At 42.8% G+C, this 14760-nt stretch overlaps 1 long non-coding RNA gene across 1 annotated transcript; it reads left to right on the forward strand.

Moving 5' to 3' along the window:
• Positions 1-11540: 11540 nt before the first annotated feature.
• LOC129057964 (uncharacterized) lies at positions 11541-13892 on the forward strand. Its single transcript, XR_008522738.1, has 3 exons — positions 11541-11665; positions 12123-12343; positions 13663-13892. It is a non-coding gene; the product is annotated as an uncharacterized LOC129057964 (long non-coding RNA).
• Positions 13893-14760: the final 868 nt, after the last annotated feature.

A 14760-nucleotide genomic window follows, 5' to 3' on the forward strand; every position in this document is an offset into this window, starting at 1 on the left:
CAGGACCAGATGGGTTCACAGCCGAATTCTACCAGAGGTACAAGGAGGAGCTGGTACCATTCCTTCTGAAACTATTCCAATCAATAGAAAAAGAGGGAATCCTCCCTAACTCATTTTATGAGGCCAGCATCATCCTGATACCAAAGCCGGGCAGAGACACAACAAAAAAAGAGAACTTTAGACCAATATCCTTGATGAACATTGATGCAAAAATCCTCAATATAATACTGGCAAACAGAATCCAGCAGCACATCAAAAAGCTTATCCACCATGATCAAGTGGGCTTCATCCCTGGGATGCAAGGCTGGTTCAATATACGCAAATCAATAAATGTAATCCAGCATATAAACAGAACCAAAGACAAAAACCACATGATTATCTCAATAGATGCAGAAAAGGCCTTTGACAAAATTCAACAACACTTCATGCTAAAAACTCTCAATAAATTAGGTATTGATGGGACGTATCTCAAAATAATAAGAGCTATTTATGACAAACCCACAGCCAACATCATACTGAATGGGCAAAAACTGGAAGCATTCCCTTTGAAAACTGGCACAAGACAGGGATGCCCTCTCTCACTACTTCTATTCAACATAGTGTTGGAAGTTCTGGCCAGGGCAATTAGGCAGGAGAAGGAAATCAAGGGTATTCAAGTAGGAAAAGAGGAAGTCAAATTGTCCCTGTTTGCAGATGACATGATAGTATATCTAGAAAACCCCATTGTCTCAGCCCAAAATCTCCTTAAGCTGATAAGCAACTTCAGCAAAGTCTCAGGATACAAAATCAATGTACAAAAATCACAAGCATTCTTATACATCAATAACAGACAAACAGAGAGCCAAATCATGAGTGAACTCCCATTCACAATTGCTTCAAAGAGAATAAAATACCTAGGAATCCAACTTACAAGGGATGTGAAGGACCTCTTCAAGGAGAACTACAAACCACTGCTCAAGGAAATAAAAGAGGATACAAACAAATGGAAGAACATTCCATGCTCATGGGTAGGAAGAATCAATATCATGAAAATGGCCATCCTTCCCAAGGTAATTTACAGATTCAATGCCATCCCCATCAAGTTACCAATTACTTTCTTCACAGAATTGGAAAAAACTACTTTAAAGTTCATATGGAACCAAAAAAGAGCCCGCATCGCCAAGTCAATCCTAAGCCAAAAGAACAAAGCTGGAGGCATCACACTACCTGACTTCAAACTATACTACAAGTCTACAGTAACCAAAACAGCATGGTACTGGTACCAAAACAGAGATATAGATCAATGGAACAGAACAGAGCCGTCAGAATTAATGCCACATATCTACAACTATCTGATCTTTGACAAACCTGACAAAAACAAGAAATGGGGAAAGGATTCCCTATTTAATAAATGGTGCTGGGAAAACTGGCTAGCCATATGTAGAAAGCTGAAACTGGATCCCTTCCTCACACCTTATACAAAAATCAATTCAAGATGGATTAAAGACTTAAATGTTAGACCTAAAACCATAAAAACCCTAGAAGAAAACCTAAGCATTACCATTCAGGACATAGGCATGGGCAAGGACTTCATGTCTAAAACACCAAAAGCAATGGCAACAAAAGCCAACATTGACAAATGGGATCTAATTAAACTAAAGAGCTTCTGCACAGCAAAGGAAACTACCATCAGAGTGAACAGGCAACCTACAAAATGGGAGAAAATTTTTGCAACCTACTCATCTGACAAAGGGCTAATATCCAGAATTTACAATGAACTCCAACAAATTTACAAGAAAAAAACAAACAACCCCATCAAAAAGTGGGCGAAGGACATGAACAGACACTTCTCAAAAGAAGACATTTATGCAGCCAAAAAACACATGAAAAATGCTCACCATCACTGGCCATCAGAGAAATGCAAATCAAAACCACAATGAGATACCATCTCACACCAGTTAGAATGGCAATCATTAAAAAGTCAGGAAACAACAGGTGCTGGAGAGGATGTGGACAAATAGGAACACTTTTACACCGTTGGTGGGACTGTAAACTAGTTCAACCCTTGTGGAAGTCAGTGTGGCGATTCCTCAGGGATCTAGAACTAGAAATTCCATTTGACCCAGCCATCCCATTACTGGGTATATACCCAAAGGACTATAAATCATGCTGCTATAAAGACACATGCACACGTATGTTTATTGCAGCAGTATTCACAATAGCAAAGACTTGGAACCAACCCAAATGTCCAACAATGATAGACTGGATTAAGAAAATGTGGCACATATACACCATGGAATACTATGCAGCCATAAAAAATGATGAGTTCATGTCCTTTGTAGGGACATGGATGAAATTGGAAATCATCATTCTCAGTAAACTATCGCAAGAACAAAAAAGCAAACACCGCATATTCTCACTCATAGGTGGGAATTGAACAATGAGAACACATGGTCACAGGAAGGGGAACATCACACTTCGGGGACTGTTGTGGGGTGGGGGGAGGGGGGAGGGATAGCACTGGGAGATATACCTAATGCTAGATGACGAGTTGGTGGGTGCGGCGCACCAGCATGGCACATGTATACATATGTAACAAACCTGCACGTTGCACACATGTACCATAGAGCCTAAAGTATAATAATAATAATAATAATAATAATGATAATAATAATAAAAAGAAAAAAAAATTGTAAATAAAAAATAATAATTAAAAATAAAAAAAAGAAAGCAAGGTCCATAAGAGTGTATGCAGCATGCTGCCATCTGTGTAACAAAGATGGGAACTACATAAGCATGTATGTGTGTAGAATATCTGTGGAATGGTATTTTAAAAACTGGTAACAGTATTTGGTCTCTGGAGAGAGGAAACTGGAGATGAGATAGGAAGAAGGCTTATGTTTCATTTTATGCCACTTTGTGTTTGTGTTTAAATTGTTTGCCATGTATATTTTTATTGTTTTTGCAAGTTTTTTAAAAAATTAGATGTTTTGAAAGTGTTTTTACATGACGGTAGAGTAAAAATTTTAAATAAAGCATATGAACAAAGGCAAAAAAAAAAAATTAAGAAACGATTCTACTTACAATACCATTAAAAAGTATAAAATACATAGGAATAAATTTAACCAAAAAGATGCAAAGCTTGTAAATGAAAACTAAAAACATCACTGAAAGAAATTTTAAAAGACCTAAATAAATGAAAAGACACGCCGTATTCATACGTTGAAAGACAACATTATATTATTAAGATATCATTACTTCTCAAGGCAATCTATAGATTTAATGCAATCCATATCAAAATCACAACAGCCTTTTTTTTTTTTTCAGAAATAGAAAACTCAGTCCTAAAATTTACATGGAATCTCAAGAACCTGGAATAGCCAAAACAATTTTGAGAAAAGAATAAAGTTGAATGACTCATAATTCACAGGTTCAAAACTGACTGCAAAGCTACAGTAATCAAAAAAGTGTGGTTCTGGCATCAGGATACACATATACACCAATGGAACAGAATTGAGAGTTCATAAATAAATTCATATATCAATGGTCAATTGATTTTTGAACAGTGCCAAAACCATTCAATGGGAAAAGGAACACTCTCTTCAACAAATGGTTCTGGAACAAATGGATATCCGCATGTAAAAGAAAGATTCAACATCCTTATCTCATACCTAATGCAAAAATTAACTCAAAATCTATCAAAGACTGAAAGTTAAGAGGTAAAAATATAAAACTCTTAGGAGACAACATAGAGGAAAATCTTCAGAGCAGTAGCTTGTGCACTGGTTTCTCAACTATGACACCGAAGGCACAAGCAACAAAAGAAAACAATGGATAAATTGGGCTTGTCAAAATTTGACACTTGTGCATCAAAGGACAAGTTGACAAGTTGTGCACTACTAAGAAAGTAAAAAGACAACCCACAGAATGGGAGAAAATATTTGCAAATTATATATTTGATAAGAGTCTAGTATCCAACATATGTGAAGAACTTTTTCAACTCAGCAATTTAAATTTCCAAATTTTTAAAAGGGCAAAGGACCTGAATAGATATTTCTCTAAAGAAGATTTAGAAATGGCCAACAAACACCTAAAAAGATGTTAGGTGATATTAGTCGTTAGGAAAATGCAAATCAAAACCACAATGAGGTATCATTTTGTACCCACCAGGATGGCTATAAGAAAAATGAAAAATATTAATAACAAGTGTTAGCAAGGATGCAAAAATTTGCAGCCCTCATAAAAAGTAATATATAATGGTGCAGCTGCTGTGAAAAACTGTTTGGCAGTTTCTCAATAAGGTAATCATAGAATTACCATATGACCCAGCAATTCCACTCCTAGCTATATTCTCAAAATAACTGAAAAACTTATACATGAATGTTCATAACAGCTATGTTCATAGTAACCAAAATGTGGAAGCAACCCAAATGCCCATCAACAGATGAATGGATAAACTAAATGTGGCATATCCATACAATGGAATATTATTCAGCTATATAAAGGAAAGAATTACTGATACATGCTACATCATGAGTGAACCTTGAAGGCATTATGGTAAGTGAAAGGAGCCAGGCACCAAAGACTATATACAGTATGATTCCATTTATATGAAATGTTCCAAATAGGAAAATTTATAAAGACAGAAATTAGATCAGTGGTTATTAGTAGCTAGACACAGGGGAAAATGGGGAGTGACTACAAATGGGTAGAGTAGTCCCCCTTATCATTGAAAGATGCATTCCAAGGCCCTCAGTAGATGGCTGAAACCATGGAGAGTACTGAACCCTATGTAGATGATGTTTTTCCTATATGTACATACATATGATCAAGTTTATTTTATAAATTAGGCACAGTAAGAGTCTCAGCAATAGTAAAATAGGACAACAATAACAATATACTATGATAAAAGTTATATGAATGTGGTCTCTCTCAAAATATTTGATCGTACTGTACTCACCTATTTTCAGACCATAGTTGACTGTGGGTAACTGACACCATGAAAACCGAAACATCTGGTAAGCGGGACTACCATATAGATTTTCTTTTTGAGGTAGTGACAAGGTTGAAAAATTGTAGTGATGGTTGCCCAACTCTGTAAATATCTGTAAAACCATTAAATTATACAGTTTAAATGGGTAAATTATATAGTATGTGAATTATATCCCCCAAAAAAGCTGCCCATAAAAAATTATAAAAAAGAAAACATAATCCCAGCACTTTGGGAGGCCAAAGCAGGAGGATTGCTTCAAGCCAGGAGTTCAAAACCAGCCTGGGGAACAAAACAAGACTCCGTGTCTACAAAAAATAAAAAGAAATTAGCTGGACTTGGTGGTGCGTGCCTGTGGTCCCCAGCTACTTGGGAGGCTAAGGTGGGAGGATTGCCCAAAAACTCACTCCAGCCTGGGCAACAGAGTGAGACTCTGTATCAATAAATAAATAGAGAAAAAAGTAAAACAAGAAAACATTCATAGGGGCTAGACTCCTTCAGCACCTTCAGATCACCTGGCAGGCGCCTGATTTGCGCTCACTGCAGAGAGAGAAGGACCTCCCGGTTTCCACTGAGATTCTCATATTGGCCTCTGTTGGTTATTTTGGGTTCTCCTTTTCCAGGCCATGACTCCCCTCGACTTCCTCCAGACACTGTGGATGACAAGCAGGGCCTGTGGCAGTTTGGTGCTTTGTCCCACTCACTTGTATTTTGGGATTTAAGGTGACACTTTGACACCTACTTTTGTTGTCCATGGCTTTTCAGTTTGGTTGCTCTGTTTTCACATGGGCACTCTTGAAGATCCAAACATTATTCTGGTATCGCTGTCACCATCTTCCTAGGCCTCTGAGAGCTTTATGAAATACCCCTTTCTGATATGCATTTCAAATATGTTTCCCCAGTTTACATTTGTCTTTTGTCATTTGAGCAGCTTGGATGGGGGACTTGGGTATCAGGAGATGGGGGAATTTGGGGACCATGGGCGGCTTCTCACATTGCATCCTGTGTGAGCAGGCAGCAGCACTTCCTAATTGCCCAGAGAGTCCATCTTATCCCCCTCTTAACAGCCCTGAGGCTCCATAAAGTGATTAGACTTTCTCAGGTTGTTATTAGTATTTTTCTCCTGGGCTTCTTCAACAGTACAATTCAGTTCACCTATTGCTCAGAAAATATTGCTATGGTAACCTATTCTGGCAAGTAAAGCAATTACCTAGAGTTGAAGAAAAAAAAGTTGGACTAAAAACCTGAGTACTCAACCATTTATTACCCAAAGGCACTTGAAAGAATTAAGGAAAACAAACAAAGGCAGGTACATTGCTCTGTCCATGACAGATGAGAAAGGGCTTAATCCAACTGGAATGATCAAAGGACAATTCTTTAAAGTAGGGAGTATGGGTGAATTTGATTCCTTGCCACACTGAGGTTTGCAAGATAGACTGTAATGAAAGGCTGCCAAATGTCTAATTTGGGGTCAAAACCTAGCTTGTATTAAAGATTCTTCAAGTCGTGTAAGGTTCCATTGATATTTAACCCCAGGTTTCCATTGCTGTGAAACCCTGTTCCTGGGTTCAATGCAGAAGTCCAGCCTCTTTCTTCCCAGTGGTTGACAGGACTTCTGAGAAATGTGTACATTGTACAAGTGAGTCCTTTAACTAGAAAAAAAGGCAAGATGCTATATTAGTTTCCCACTGCTGCTGTAAGAAATTATCACAAACTTAGTGGTGTGAAGCAACAAAAATGTATTATCTTATAATAATCAGAAGTCCTAACTGTGTCTCCCTGAGCTAAAATCAAGGTGTTAACACAGCTAAATTCCTTTTGGAGGCTCTAGGGGAGAGTCTGTTTCTTTCCTGCCCACTACATTCCTTGGCTTATGGCCCTTTCCTGCATTTTCAAAGCCAGCTGTGTAGTATCTTCAGATCTCTCTGCGACTCTCTGTCCTCTGCTTCTGCTGTCACAGCATCTTCTCTGATCCTCTTGCCTCCCTCTCATGAGGGCCCTTGTGTTTACATTGGGCCCATCTGGATAATCCAGGTGAATCTCTCCATCGCCAAACTATTTACTTAATCACATCTTTAAAATCCCTGTTGTCATATAAAGTAATATATTCAGCATTCCTGAGGATTAGGATGTGAAGAACATTGAGAGGTCATTATTCAGCAGATCACAGACCCCAACAGCTCTCAGGTATGCCTGTCCTGACCAGAACCTGGTCTTCTCACATGGGCTCCTGTGAAGCAGGTGCCAGGGGAGCTAGAATGTGACTCTGCTCCTTATAGCCAAAGATGCTCAGAGTGGCTCTGTTGAAACAAAAACTTATTAAGTATTATTTGGGGTAGGAAAGAGGGTTCAGTAGGAAAGTGTCATACAGGTTGAGTATCCCGTATTCAAAATGCTTGGGACCAGGAGTGTTTCAGACTTTAGATTTTTTCTTTTTCTTTTTCTTTTTTTTTGATTTTGGAATATTTGTATTACACTGGTTGGGCAAACCCAAATCTGAAAATATGAAATCCATAATGCTTCACTGAGCATTTACTTTGAGCATTGTGTTGGTGCTCAAAAAGTTTCACCTTTTGGAGCACTTCCGATTTTGGATTTTCAGATTTGGGATGCTCAGCCTGTACGCTGATTCTACTACTCGCCTGCCAGCTTTCTGTGTGACTTTGCTTCATCAACTACCCTCATTTTCCCATTTTTACCTTCAACCTCTCTCACCTTTGAATCCTTCTTTTGCTTTGACCAAAAATATGCCTAAGTCTGTTCCATCCTAAGAAAAGCAAACAACACTTCCTTCCCAGGCCACTACAGCACCCCTTGACCAAGACAAGTGGGCAGCTCAACAACTAATTTTGAACAGAAAATGTGGCCAGAAAATTAGTACTCATTCCACCGAATACCATTGCTGTGATGCAGACTGTGTGGCTGTGGTCCAGGCATCTTCACTGCCCTTTTTGTAGCAATCACTGCACATCCAAAGTCCTGAAGGGGAGTATCCACATGGCAGAGCCAGGGTCTCAGGCCCATCGCTTGGCATCCAGGGGAACAGGAAGAAAGAGGAGCTTTCCATTTTGGATCCTGAACAGGAGCAAGACACAGCCATCCCACCACAAGTATACCTTGTGGCAAGGTCCCCCCAACCTACCGGCCTATCAGTTAGAATTAGGTCTCACTGCATGTGAGACAGAGATGCACATGTGCACACACATATACCCCAGAAAAAACAAAGCTTAAACTTGATTTCTATGTCACACAAATAAAATGTGGAGGTAGAGAGTCTAGTGCTGATACGGTAGCTCTGTGATCATCGACTACTCAGATTCTTTCTGGGTGGTGTGTCACCACGTTAGCATGTAGTCTCCTAGCCCAAGATGGCTGCTTACACTCCAGACATCATTTCTGTTTTCCAGCCAGAGAGATCAAAATGACACAAAGAAGGAAACAACCCAAGGAGATGTGACCCCATCTTTCTAGGCTACTTAAGAAGTTGCACTGCATGGTACTTCCTCTGACATCTCATTGGCTACAACTTAGATAGCTACAATTAGGTTTAAGGGGGGCCAGCCAGGGTTGTCTTTTTTTGGGCAGCCATGTGCCTAGGTGAAATCAGGGGCTTTGTAGCTGAGGAAGAATAGATAATGGGACTAGCATTTTTGAGAGGTTAAATTCCTGCTATTTTTCACCTTTCTTAAAATATTGAAGAAAGTCCACTATGGCTTCTGTGTTAGCTCATTAGCTCATTGTCTTGATTATCCTTCTTTTTTTTTTTTTTTTTTTTTTTTTTAAGACTAAGTCTTACTCTGTCATCCAGGCTAGAGTACAGTAGTTCAATCTCTGCTGACTGAAACCTCTACCTCCTGGGTTCAAGTGATCCTCCCACCTCAGCCTTCTGAGAAGTTGGGACTACAGGTGTGAGCCACCAAGCCCGGCTAATTTTTTGTATTTTTGGTAGAGATGAGGTTTTGCCATGTTGCCCAGGTTGGTCTTGAACTCCTGAGCTTAAGCAATCCACCTGTCTCAGCCTCCCGAAATGCTGGGATTACAGGAATGAGCCATCACGCTTGGCCTTCTGTTTTTAAGCCATTTGTTGTATTCTATTCCTTCCTCACTGACTTTATCAATTAAATTACTCTGGTTGCAAGTAACAGAAAGTGACTATGCAGCTTCAGGAAAAATGGGGAAAAAAATCCTCACAGAATTGAAGGGAAGGCTGCGAACCTGGCTTAGAGAAGTCAGAAACTCGGCAGCTCTGGGGGCCTGGGAAGCAAGAATTATTTGACAATCTCATTGAAATGTGATACTAAGGTTAGTGAGCTTCAACTATTTTTTTTTTCAATAATTTCATCATGACTCCTGGGATTGTAAGTTATATTTGAGAATATGTCATTGGTTTAGCTTTTTCTCATGCCTGTACCTCCACTAGGAGAGGAGTGAGAGGGAAGAAATAATTCTCTAAAGAAAATAGATGCTATTACCAAAAGGAGAAATAGCCAAAAAACCTAAAAATGTGTCCTACCCTTCTTCAAATAGAACCATGGTTATTTTACTGCTCTGGCCCCACCTGCTATTCCCTGCTACACACCTCACTCCTCTGCCTCATGACCCTCTCACTACAGCCCCACTAGGCATTTGCACTATTCTCACTTTATGTAAGTTGTTCCCACTGCCTGGAATATCCTTCCAGCCCTCACTCTTCTTTACCCAAGAGATCTCTCCTGATGCCTCCTGTTTTGGCCCATGATTCCTCAGACCACGCTGGGTGTCCATCCTCTGGGCTCCCACAGGCTCTGCTCAGAACAGATGAATTTCTATGTTTCTCCCACTATGTGTAGACCAGGAGTGCCTTATTCATAGGGGTTGCCTTGCTTATCTCTGTTGCCAAAGCATCCAGTACAGTGCCTCACACAAAATAGTTAATCAATAAAATTATGATGGCTGGATAAATCGCTCTAAATGTCTTGCTGCAAATTGTCTTCTGACTTCCAGTCTCCATGCCAGAGCCCCTATGGCTGTCCAGCTGAATTCTCAGCTGTAAACTAAATCTTTCTTTTTTCCTGTCAATCAGCACCTCCTCCTGATTTCTGTTCAATTCCTATTTGCTGAACTCATACTCTGCTTGTGAGACATGAGGGAAATAAAGATAAATAAGATTCAGTCTATGCCTTCAAGAATTGTCTTCATTAGGGTTCCATAACCCTGGCACTATTGACGTTTGGGGCTGGATAATCTGTGTTGCGGGCGTCCTGTGCACTGCGGGATGTTCAGCAGTATCCCTGGCCTCTGCCCACTAGATGCCAGTAGCATTCTCCTCTTGGTCAGGACAATTAAAAATGTCTCCAGATGTTGTTAAGTATTCCCTGAGGAGCAAAACTGACTTCAATTGGGAACCACTGGTCTAGATACAGAGACATAAAGAAACAGAAAGAGAAAATTTCAATATGAAGTAGACGTAAGGACAAGTACAGCAATGGTCTGTGAGGAAATTAAAATTGGAGGCTTTAAAAATACTTGTATCTACAAGGATGAACTGGCCAATAAGCTGAAGCTTAACCACAAGAAATAATTAAAGGACATCATAAGACAGCATTTTCACAGGCGGGAAGGGAGGAAAGGAGCTAACACTTGTTTAGTCTTTGTTATGCAAAACCTGCTTTGCATTTGTTGATTTATTTCATTCTCACAATACACCAAAGTGTACAGCATGCTCTGCTAATAGCAGCTAATATTTCTGCACTGCCCACAGTGCTAGTTCATATAACCCTTACGGTATAAGGGCTGGATGGCGGTGCTGTCTTTACATGTGACAGCCACGAGGCACAGTGAAGTTCCTTGCTAGTCAGTGACAGCACTAGAATTCAGACAGGAGCAGACTCCAGGGTCCAGCCCCACGCTGCCCTTTGCCTCGGCTCAGGCTGTTCACGTTGCCTGCATGCCTTGGCTTCTTTCTTCCTTTCTCCCCTTTGCTGTTAGAACATCCTTCAGCACTCAACTCCAACGCGGAGCCCACCCAACGCCGTTCTTGAGCGTTCAGCCCTTTAGATGGCGATTTCCTCTCTGTAGTACATTTTCCCCTGGATTTTCTTCAGATCCCTCTCACATAACTTTGTAGGAGGGGGCTGGAATCACTCTTGCACCCCCAGGCTCTTACTCTTAGTAGCCACACAAATATACTTGTGATCAGAATGGAGTCCAGGGCGCTGCTCCTAGGGAGTCTGACCTTTTTCAATTTCCTCACCCAAAGCCGCCCTGGTAACCGTCTGTTACCAGGGTTGGAGGCCACATCCTCTGTGTCTGCGCCAGCACCTCCAGCCCTTGTTCGGGCCAGGCTCTCAGGCGCTGGTGGGTTCCTCCTGCCAGCATCTGAGGACACCAGCAGTATTCCCTGGGGGCAGCAGGGAGGGAAGGGCAGCTCCGCCTGCGGAGGAACAGGAGGCGGTCAGGGAGCGGGAAAGCGCCCGGCCCTAAGGCTGAGCAAACCGCGCTGGCGTCCAGGTTAGGCCATCACCCTCCTATCTGCGGTTGACTCTGCGCTTCTATTCCCTCACTGTGACGTCCGGGTAAGACTGTCCTTCCCAGGGCTGCCGGGAGACTACAGCGTTGAAAGTACAGGGGGCACTTGGTCCAGAGCTTCAGCAGCCTGGGGTCAGACTCCTCTCTCCACGTCCCCCTTAGAGCCTACTCTCGGGATGACTGAGTCGCGTAAGTGTTTGTCCCACTCTTCCCCTATACTCCGACCTTTCTCTCCTCAAGCTGGATAAAATGAACCCTTTATAGCGCTCCTCCGCCAGCAAAGGCAAGTCAAAAATCACCAGCTGCTCCTCTGACAAGCGTAGCTGGCCCCGTCGCAGCAGCTGTCCTGAGTCGGCACAGCCGAGAGCCCTCTGCTGGAGACATCGGGAGCCGCGGAAAGGCCAGAGACTTCCCAGAAGGAGGCTCCTTTTTGCAGTTTTTTGGCCTAATGCCTCTGAAACCATGATTTTGATGGTGGGGAGAGGGTGTGAGAAACCGGTAAGTCCTAGAAAACTCTTGTTTCTGACCTTCTTCCCCCTTTTCCTGATGTTCCTGATAATAGTGTCGTTAGCTCTTGTTTCTAAGATCTGACTTGGCCTGACTGTGTGCACCTAATCCTTGTGTATTCATGCCTTCCATTCTACAGATGAGGAAACTGAGGCACAGAGCAGGGAAGTCACTTGCTCCAAGCCTCCTGTACATTCTGCCTGACTCCAGAAAGTGCTGCCTTGGGAGGTCTGACAACCCTTGGCTCCCCCTTTCCCAGCTGTGGACACTCCTCTAGAGGCTCCCAGTGATGCCAAGCATCCTGCTTTTGCCTGCCTCCCAAGCCTCCAGAGCAGCTTCCCCATAACCTGTCCCGAGGTGGTGAGTTTGCCACTTGTTCTTTTCGATGCATCCTTGCCCTAGATGTTTCAAAGTCCTGACCTTGCTCAAAATGTCCAATTTTCCCTGTGCCGAGGGGCAGGAGGCTCCAGGCAGGGAGGGCAAGAATGGTGGCAAGCAACCTGGACATTTTGACAAAAAGAGGGAGAGAGAAACCAGACCTTAGCGGTTATTATATCCTTGGGCTAATTATGAGCAACAAAAAGCCACTCAGTAATTTAAACTGAAACAGAATTAATTGAAAAGATATGAAATGGCTGCAGAACTAGGCTTGCAAAATAGGCAGGAACAACGGCAGGTGGCTAAAGGGCAGGACCCTGGACAAAGTCATGGCACACACTCAGTCACTCTCAACCTGGTGTGAGCACGGCTGCTGCCTGGTGCCACAGCTGGAGCTGCCTGTTCCCAACACAGCTGCCTCTGGACCCTGATGAGAACGCTGCTACATCTACTGTTTCTGCTCCTGTTTTATTAGTTAGTATCTGATTCACTCGGGCAAATTCACTCGGGCAAATATATGTGATTAGCCAAACCCAGGTCACAGCCCCACCCTGGCTGCATGGGAGGCGTTTTTGCTTGTCTGATGGGAGGTGATCTCAGTAACCCACCAGTACTTGAAAGGTATTGTCTCCGAATAAAAGGTTGGATGCCGGCTGGGTGAGGTGGCTCATGCCTGTAATCCCAGCACTTTGGGAGGCCGAGGTGGTTGGATCACCTGACATCAGGAGTTTGAGACCAGCCTGGCCAACAGGCTCATGCCTGTAATCCCAGCACTTTGGGAGGCTGAGGCGGGCAGATCACAAGGTCAGGAGATCGAGACCATCCTGGCTAACATGGTGAAACCCCGTCTCTACTAAAAATACAAAAAAAATTAGCCAGGCGTGGAGGCGGCCGCCTGTAGTCCCACCTACTCGGGAGGCTGAGGCAGGAGAATGGCGTGATCCCAGGAGGTGGAGCTTGCAGTGAGCCGAGATCGCGCCACTGCACTCCAGGCTGGGTGACAGAGCGAGACTTCGTCTCAAAACAAAACAAAACAAAAAGAATTAGCCGGGCCTGGTGGCACATGCCTGTAATCCCAGCTATTCAAGAGGCTGAGGCAGGAGAATCGCTTGAACCCGGGAGGCGGAGGTTGCAGTGAGCCGAGATCGTGCCATTGCACTCTAGCCTAGGTGACAGAGCGAAACTCCATCTCAAAAAAAAGGTTTGATGCTGGCTAGCCCCTCAAAACAAAAAATGTTTTTCCCTCCACAGAAAAGTGATCATCCAGTTAGAATTTTCCAAATTCCCCTCTTCTATTACAGGTACAGACGCTCTGAGTCCCAGAAGGGAGAGTGGCTTTTTTTCTCAAAGACATGTGGCCAAGGCAAATTGGTTTCTTCTCTGGTCCACCACCAACGGACAGGGATTGAATGGAGCACTGTGGAGGGATCTGGAGGCTTTATCTGGTGCAGGGAGGTTCCATGAAGCTAGGCTGTCCTACTTCTTCCCACACCAGGCATTCAAATGAAATACAGCTGTTTCTCTCTCGAAAGCCCCAGCCTGTCTCTCTTCTGGGCAGCCCTAGTTTGTGAATGACTACAACGTACTAACACCATTGCCTGTGCTGGGCACTTTCACTTTGCAAGATGAGAGCAGAAAACATTTACTAAGAGTCTGTATGTGAATGGGTTCTAGTCTGGTTGCTCCCAAACCTAGCTGAGCATGAGCATCACCTACATACCTCTGTCCTGGCAAAGGCCTACTTAATCAGATCTCCTAGAGATTGGGCAAGAAAATCATAGTCCACTAGGACCCGAGGATGCAGGATTTCCAGGCTTAATAAAAATACCTGGAATATTTGCCTGTATCTATCACATCATTTAGAAAACAATATTGCAACTGTTTTTGCCTACCTTCTCTAATCCGTATCCATCCTAAGAAGGATCCGGGCATAATCTTCTGTGTCCTCTGCAGTTTATGACATCTAACAGGCTTTTAATTTATGATGAATTAGGTTATTCAAATGCACACTGTTGTTGTTGCCACCCCATACTCAGTACAGTAACCTTGAAAACAGCATTAATATACTTGACAGCTACCTTAGGAAGGTGCTGCAGGACTGGACCGCTTTCCAAAGCCCAAGTCTGCTCTCCAGAATTCTAAGAGATCCAGACTGTTAGAAATCCTGTATGCCAAAGCCCAGACTGGCTCAGGGTTTGGGATGAGCCTCTGTACCTGCTGCTGTATGGCAGCAAGTTTTTCATGTAGGATGCACGGAGGCCGGTACCATAGACAGAGCACTCAGCACCAGGGCACTGTCCTGAGCACCGCCTTCTGAAGGAGGTATTATTACTTTTGCTTCACTCATGAATCAGGCCCCGAGGTTAGCAAGTGGCACAGCTGGAATTTGAATCCAGGCA

This window comes from Pongo abelii, chromosome 11, assembly GCF_028885655.2.
Source record: "Pongo abelii isolate AG06213 chromosome 11, NHGRI_mPonAbe1-v2.0_pri, whole genome shotgun sequence".
NCBI classification, from domain to species: Eukaryota; Metazoa; Chordata; class Mammalia; order Primates; family Hominidae; genus Pongo; species Pongo abelii.